This window comes from Staurois parvus, unplaced genomic scaffold, assembly GCF_062004578.1.
Source record: "Staurois parvus isolate SC_StPar_1 unplaced genomic scaffold, SC_StPar_1.0 ptg000433l, whole genome shotgun sequence".
Lineage (NCBI taxonomy): Eukaryota > Metazoa > Chordata > Amphibia > Anura > Ranidae > Staurois > Staurois parvus.
The window spans coordinates 155103-164332 of record NW_028318229.1 but is presented as its reverse complement, the minus strand read 5'-3'; positions in this window follow the sequence as shown (position 1 = coordinate 164332).

Genomic DNA, 9230 nt, shown 5'->3' with positions numbered 1-9230 from the left:
GTAAAAGAGAGCTGGCACACTCACTCGAAACTGGAATTTCTCCAAGAATTGGGTACAGGGCTCCAGCCACAGGTGCAAAAAAGAACCTGATAAGGGTTTCATCATTTTCCCACTCTATCCAAAACTAAAAAAAGCAAAGTTAGTACGTACTTTAAGCTTAAGAGACATTAAATGCCAAAGCTGAGTGACACCGAAGACATGATAAGCGCTAGACGGTATCAAGGGTCCTTGCAACCTTGGAGCACTTGACAAAGACTGACCAGCGAAAATTTGGGGAGTGTATTACTCCCCTCCACGGGGTGGGGGGGGGGAGAGATCAAAAATTGCACCAAAGGTTTTTACTTAACCAAGTCAATGAGGCTGATTTATTAAATGTCAATGAATACATTGATAAATAAATCATTTAATAAACAATGTAACAAATTAAAAAATTGTGTGAATATTCACTTCAATTAGTCAAATCATAAAGAAAGATTGGAGCTGTTTATGGTTTGCACCCATTATTTACGGAAAGGTATAAAAGCATCTAAATTTTATATTTTCGATATAGCAGCGAAGATTAAAAATCTTAATTAAAAAGGAAAAAAACTATTGAAAATCTCATAGCTGCACATCAAACATATGTATTTATGTGTGTGTGTGTATATGTGTATATATATATATATATATATATATATATATATATATATATATATATATATACACACAGATACACATGTGTATACTGTATGTGTATATATATATATATATATATATATATATACATACACACACATACATACACACAGTATACATATGTGTATCTGTGTGTGTGTGTGTATGTGTGTGTATGTATATATATATATACACATACAGTATACACATGTGTATCTGTGTGTATATATATATATATATATATATATATATATATATACTAATGTGTACTGTATGTATACTGTATATATATATATATATTAAAAAAATATATACATATACTGTATGTATACTGTGTATATACATATAAATAAATAACATTTATATATATATATATATATATATATATATATAATCTCAGTTACATGAGTCCTCATATATTTGCTTGCACAGGATGATCTTTCTTCCAACACGTTTCATTGCAACAAAGTCCACTTCTTCAATGATGCATGTGCGGTTAAGGCAAATTATTATTAAAAAAAAAAAATAAATGTTCATTAAATATTACATATACAGTATATAACAAAATGATATTTTATATCTATCGGTTCTTCAATTATTCAATTATGCGACAAGCAAATTCCCGTTCCCCCTTGTTTCCTCTGCGCATGACTGGATAACTGAAGTGAATATTCACACGATGTGACATAAACCATTACCAGTAGGGCAGAGATGACTTGGTATTCCTTGCTTGTAATTATAGCAACTTACTAAATACTTGTAAATAATATAATTTGTTCAGAAAACTTTTTCAATCTAAATAAAGAAATAAAGAAGTTCTCTTTCAAAGACAAAATTCTTTTCTCAAGCAGTGTTGGGGAGTTTAAATGTTTAAATTTCTGGGTAATGTGATTTTTCTATGTGCTGTTGATGGATTATTAAACTTTTTACTGTATTTTTGTGCGTATGTATATACTCAAATAAAATTAATATTGAAAATTTGTGTTGGTTTATTGTTTTTCTTTTTAATAGAGAGTCATCTTATAGAGTGGTGGTGGTCAACTTCCATCATACAGGGGGACCTGACATCACCAAAGGGTAGCACATAGTATTCCATGTTTATTCTCCCTACATTTACCTCTGTAAAATTTGATATTTTTCTCTATAAGATCCATTATAAAAGATCAGAGGGACAAAAAAAAACATAAAATACAAGAACAGCACAGAAAAAATGAAACAATGTGACAGAAATAAACCAAACTAGGGCTGTACAGGATGTACGGGGTGTATGGGATGTTGTATGGGATGTCCGGGGTGTATGGGATGTTTGGGGTGTATGAGATGTAAGGGGTGTACGGGGTGTATGGGATGTAAGGTCTGTACCTTATGTATGTGTATGGGATGTAAGGTCTGTGTGTATGGGATGTACGGGATGTACGGGATGTACAGGGTGTATGGGATGTACGGGGTGTATAGGGTATATGGGATGTACGGGGTGTATAGGGTATATGGGATGTATGGGGTATATGGGATGTATGAGGTATATGGGATGTATGGGGTGTATGAGATGTATGGGGTGTATGGGATGTACGGGGTGTATGGGATGTACGGGGTATATGAGATGTACAGGGTATATGGGATGTATGGGTTATATGGGATGTACAGGGTATATGGGGTGTATGGGGTGTATGGGATGTATGGGGTATCTTGGATGTACAGGGTATATGGGATGTACAGGGTGTATGGGATGTACGGGGTCGTATGGGTGTATGGGATGTATGGGGTATATGGGATGTACGGGGCGTATGGGTGTATGGGATGTATGGGGTATATGGGATGTACAGGGTATATGGGATGTACAGGGTGTATGGGATGTACGGGGTCGTATAGGTGTATGAGATGTATGGGGTATATGGGATGTACGGGGCGTATGGGATGTATGGGGTATATGGGGTATATGGGATGTATGGGGCATATGAGATGTATGGGATGTACGGGGTGTAAGGGATGTATGGGGTGTACAGGGATGTATGGGGTGTACGGGATGTAAGGGATGTATGGGGTGTACAGGGATGTATGGGGTGTACGGGATGTACGGGAACAGCACAGAAAAAGAGAAATGATGTGACAGAAATAAACCAAACAATTTACCTATTAGGACAATTCTAAAGAACAGTTTTCTTCACTGCCCTGAGTAAGCACCAAGGATGAGTAAGCATCAAGGATGAATGTACAAGAAAAATCTCAAAACCAGGAACTCTTCAATGGCTGAAATATACTTGCATTCAGAGTCATACCTGAGCTGACAAGAACACTGCAAAAGAGGCCAGGGGCACTTAGCAGAGAAGAACAGGGGCACTTAGCAGAGACCAGAGGGACTCAGCAGAAGAACAGGGGCACTTAGCAGAGACCAGAGGGACTCAGTAGAAGACCTTAGGCAACAGTAGAAAACCATTGGACACCCAGTAGAAGCCCATGGGCACCCAGTAAAAGAGCAGTAAAATGGAAAAGGCACTCAGCAGAAGACTAGGGCAATCAGTAGAAGATTGGGGGCACTAAATAAAAGACCTGAGAGACTCAGCTGAAGACCTGGTGTATCCAGTAAAAGAGGAAGGACACTCAGTAGAAGACGAGGGGAACATAGTAGAAGACCAGAAGACCTGTGGCACACAGTAGAAAGCAAGGGGCACTCAATAGAAGATCAGGGGCACCCAATGAAAAAATAAGGGCACTAGGTAGAACAACAGGGGCACTCAGAAAAACTGGGACACTCAGTAGAAGACCAGTCACAGCCTGTAAAAGAGCAGGGACACTCATTAGAAACCCAGGGACACTCAGTAAAAGAGCAGGGGCACTCAATAGAACTGGGGAACTCAGTAAAAGACACAGCCTGTAAAAGATCAGAGGTACTCAGTAGACGAGGGGCACTCAGAAGAAAATCAAGCATACCCAGTATAAGAACAGAGGTACTCAGTAGAAGAACCGGGGCACTTAGTAGAAGACCTTGAGCACACAGTATAAAACCATAGCCACTCAGTAGAAGACCATGGGCACCCAGTAAAAGAGCAAGGGCACTCAGCAGAAGAACAGGGGCACTCAGTAGAAGAACAGGGGCACTCAGTAGAAGAACTGGGGCGCTCAGTAGAAGACCTTAGGCAACAGTAGAAAACCATTGGACACCCAGTAGAAGCCCATGGGCACCCAGTAAAAGAGCAGTAAAATGGCAAGGACACTCAGTAGAAGACCAGGGCAATCAGTAGAAGATTGGGGGCACTTAATAAAAGACCTGAGAAACTCAGGTGAAAACGTGGTGTACCCAGTAAAAGAGGAAGGACACTCAGTAGAAGACCAGGGAAAAACAGTAGAAGACCAGAAGACCTGTGGCACACAGTAGAAAGCAAGTTGCACTCAATAGAAGATCATGGGCACCCAATGAAAAAATAAGGGCACTTGGTAGAACACCAGGGGCACTCAGAAAAACTGTGACACTCAGTAGAAGACCAGGGGAACTCTGTAGAAGAGCAGAGGCACTCAGCAGAATACCAGGAGCACTCAGAAGAACTGGGACACTAAGTAGAAGACCTAAGGCACTCTGTAGAAGACCAAGGACACCCAGTAAGGAGCAGGGGAACTCATTAGAGGTCAAGGGGCACTCATTAGAAGAACTGGAGCACTGTGTAGAAAACCTGGGGCACTCAGTAAAAAACAATGGGGAAGTCAATAGAAGACCAGGGGCACTTAGTAGAAGAATTTGGTCACTCAGTAGAAGACTGGGGCACTCAGACAATAACACAGTAGAAGCACCAGAAACACATATTAGAAGACCAGGGGCACTCAGTGAAATACCTGGGACACTCAGCAGAAGACCAAGAAAATTAATTGCACTTATCTTTAAAACTTAAACACCCCTAAACCTACCATGTACAAAGTTGAACTCCAGGGAAACAGCTCTCCCATACAGCACAGATATGTCTGGCGGGGGAGGGGACCTGATTCTCTCTGCCACAGTTTTACTTTCACTTACAGGTCTCCTTGCAACCCCCACCCTATGACCTAATAGTGAGAATTGGCCCACTGGTGAGCTCCTCTCGGTGTCACTCTACATTTTCTTAGTATCCGCATGCTCCTTGCCAAGGCACAGGATTGCAAGAAGCTGATACCAAGTCAAATTGGGGTTCATACTCTGTTTGAATTAATAACATTTTTTAAAAGTTGAACTCCAGTGAAGATCTGTGTTGTATAACTTCATTGGCCTAGTGTCAGGGCCAGGACTTGAACCTGGGACTTCTACTGTGTCAGGCAGTAACTCTTCTCACTGAGCTACCTAGGATGCTGGACAACACTCTGCCTCTTCTATTAGATAATCCTGCCTTGTGCCTTGTTTGCTCTTGAACCTTGAACTCCTTGCTCCTCCCATGAACTTCCTATATAAGCCATGTCCTTGGACTTCCTCCTTGCCAGATTATTGTGCCTTTCCAGCCAATATCCTGCTACTGTTCCTGCTGCTGTCCACACCTCCGCTACTGATCTTTGGCTTGTTCCTGACCACGATTTCATCTCATCCTAACGTACTACGATTGATCTGCTACCATTTGTGACCGACCCTTGGCTTGTGACCGACTCTGCTTTCGTCTGATCCCTAACCTGTTGATCCGCTATTGGTTCCCAGTCTGCTTATTCCCTGGTGGGGTGATCCTGATATCTGCGACCTGGTATTAACACGCAGCCCAATCCATCTCCACCATTAGGAGCTCTGGTGAATACCGGTTAATACTTAGACCCCGCACCTCAGGTGAGCCTGCGTCATTCCCAGGGGGATCCGCTGGTGTACCTATCCTGCTGGTTCCAGGTAAGCCTTTTACTGCTATAGCAACTGGTCTCTGAACCTGACCTTACACCGTGACAGATAGCTTGGCACAATGTAAGTGTATATATCTATGGTCTATAATCGCCTAAGCTCCCACCTCAATGACAACAACCTCCTTGATCCCCACAGTCTGGCTTCCGTCCCCTACACTCCACCAAAACCGCCCTCCTCAAAATCACTAATGACCTGCTAACCGCCAAAGCTAATGGCCACTACTCAGTCCTCCTACTCCTCGACCTCTCTGCGGCTTTCGACACAGTTGACCACCCCCTCCTCCTTAAAAAAACTATACTCCCTTGGCATCAGAGACTCCGCTCTCTCCTGGCTCTCTTCCTATCTATCCCAACGCTCCTTCAGCATTACCTATAATGCTGCCACCTCCCCCTCACTCCCCCTCTCTGTTGGGGTCCCCCAAGGCTCTGTCCTCAGGCCCCTTCTCTTGTCCATCTATACCTCCTCCCTTGGCCAACTGATACACTCCCAGGGCTTCAACTTCCACCTCTATGCCGATGACACGCAAATCTACCTCTCTACCCCTCGCCTCACCCCTTCAGTCTCTGCCCGTATCACCTGCCTACTGAACGACATATTGGATTGGATGTCACTCCACTTCCTCAAATTAAACCTTTCCAAAACCGAGCTCCTAGTTTTCCCCCCAGCTTACGCTCCCCCCCCCCCAACCTCTCCATCACGACCAACAACGCCACCCCCAGTCCCACCCCGCAAGCCAAAGTTCTAGGTGTCACTCTAGACTCCAATCTATCCTTCCAGCCCCATGTCCAATCACTGGCAAACTCATGCAGGCTCCACCTCCGCAACATCACCAAAATACGTTCGTTCCTAACCCCAGACACTACTAAACAACTCATTCAGTCACATATTATCTCACGACTCGATTACTGCAACTCCCTTCTCACTGGCCTACCTCACCACAGACTATCCCCGCTTCAGTCTATCCTGAACTCAGCGGCCAGACTCATCCACCTTACCAACAGCTCCGCTTCTGCCACCCCCCTCTGTCATTCCCTCCACTGGTTCCCGATTGCCCAACGCATAAAATTCAAACTACTAACACAGACATACAAAGTCATTCATAATACTTCCCCAAACGACCTCACCGACCTGATACCCAAATACCACCCAACACGTAATCTTCGCTCCTCACAAGACCTCCTACTCTCCAGTTCCCTGGTCTCCTCCTCCCATGCCCGACTCCAGGACTTCTCCAGGTCTTCCCCCATCCTCTGGAACTCACTACCCCAATCCATCAGACTGTCACCTACCCTCTGATGGGGGGCACAGTCTCTGAAGGGGTGCTGCTTCAGATTGAGTGCGGCTTCGAACGAGTGCATAGAAGAAGCAGTTAAACGCAGCAATCTAATTATGCCTTCTCTACTTTCACAGGTAAATGCTCCTTTCTCCTACCTCCACTCTTAACTCCAAAACGCATTGACTCCTGCTGCCTTCCTCCTGGGTCAATGCTCCTTTCTCCTACCTCCACTCTTAACTCCAAAACGCATTGACTCCTGCTGCCTTCCTCCTGGGTAAATGCTCCTTTCTCCTACCTCCACTCTTAACTCCAAAACGCATTGACTCCTGCTATATTCAGAACAAATGGTGTATTTATATTTTTGTATATGTTGACCAGCTCTCACCTTTAGCTGCACCCGTTTTACGATTGGTGTCTGTTTCCTGAGAGAATCATCCCCCACTCCTCATGTGATCTTTATCAGCTTCTAATTGGGGTGGAGTTGAATGCTCATTTGAGCATCTCCCTATAAATTTAGATCAGCTCATGGGGGAGATCTCTGATGGGGGGCACAGTCTCTGATGGGGTGCTGCTTCAGATTGAGTGCGGCTTCGAACGAGTGCATAGAAGAAGCAGTTAAACGCAGCAATCTAATTATGCCTTCTCTACTTTCACAGGTAAATGCTCCTTTCTCCTACCTCCACTCTTAACTCCAAAACGCATTGACTCCTGCTGCCTTCCTCCTGGGTAAATGCTCCTTTCTCCTACCTCCACTCTTAACTCCAAAACGCATTGACTCCTGCTATATTCAGAACAAATGGTGTATTTATATTTTTGTATATGTTGACCAGCTCTCACCTTTAGCTGCACCCGTTTTACGATTGGTGTCTGTTTCCTGAGAGAATCATCCCCCACTCCTCATGTGATCTTTATCAGCTTCTAATTGGGGTGGAGTTGAATGCTCATTTGAGCATCTCCCTATAAATTTAGATCAGCTCATGGGGGAGATCTCTGATGGGGGGCACAGTCTCTGATGGGGTGCTGCTTCAGATTGAGTGCGGCTTCGAACGAGTGCATAGAAGAAGCAGTTAAACGCAGCAATCTAATTATGCCTTCTCTACTTTCACAGGTAAATGCTCCTTTCTCCTACCTCCACTCTTAACTCCAAAACGCATTGACTCCTGCTGCCTTCCTCCTGGGTAAATGCTCCTTTCTCCTACCTCCACTCTTAACTCCAAAACGCATTGACTCCTGCTATATTCAGAACAAATGGTGTATTTATATTTTTGTATATGTTGACCAGCTCTCACCTTTAGCTGCACCCGTTTTACGATTGGTGTCTGTTTCCTGAGAGAATCATCCCCCACTCCTCATGTGATCTTTATCAGCTTCTAATTGGGGTGGAGTTGAATGCTCATTTGAGCATCTCCCTATAAATTTAGATCAGCTCATGGGGGAGATCTCTGATGGGGGGCACAGTCTCTGATGGGGTGCTGCTTCAGATTGAGTGCGGCTTCGAACGAGTGCATAGAAGAAGCAGTTAAACGCAGCAATCTAATTATGCCTTCTCTACTTTCACAGGTAAATGCTCCTTTCTCCTACCTCCACTCTTAACTCCAAAACGCATTGACTCCTGCTGCCTTCCTCCTGGGTAAATGCTCCTTTCTCCTACCTCCACTCTTAACTCCAAAACGCATTGACTCCTGCTATATTCAGAACAAATGGTGTATTTATATTTTTGTATATGTTGACCAGCTCTCACCTTTAGCTGCACCCGTTTTACGATTGGTGTCTGTTTCCTGAGAGAATCATCCCCCACTCCTCATGTGATCTTTATCAGCTTCTAATTGGGGTGGAGTTGAATGCTCATTTGAGCATCTCCCTATAAATTTAGATCAGCTCATGGGGGAGATCTCTGATGGGGGGCACAGTCTCTGATGGGGTGCTGCTTCAGATTGAGTGCGGCTTCGAACGAGTGCATAGAAGAAGCAGTTAAACGCAGCAATCTAATTATGCCTTCTCTACTTTCACAGGTAAATGCTCCTTTCTCCTACCTCCACTCTTAACTCCAAAACGCATTGACTCCTGCTGCCTTCCTCCTGGGTAAATGCTCCTTTCTCCTACCTCCACTCTTAACTCCAAAACGCATTGACTCCTGCTATATTCAGAACAAATGGTGTATTTATATTTTTGTATATGTTGACCAGCTCTCGCCTTTAGCTGCACCCGTTTTACGATTGGTGTCTGTTTCCTGAGAGAATCATCCCCCACTCCTCATGTGATCTTTATCAGCTTCTAATTGGGGTGGAGTTGAATGCTCATTTGAGCATCTCCCTATAAATTTAGATCAGCTCATGGGGGAGATCTCTGATGGGGGGCACAGTCTCTGATGGGGTGCTGCTTCAGATTGAGTGCGGCTTCGAACGAGTGCATAGAAGAAGCAGTTAAACGCAGCAATCTAATTATGCCTTCTCTACTTTC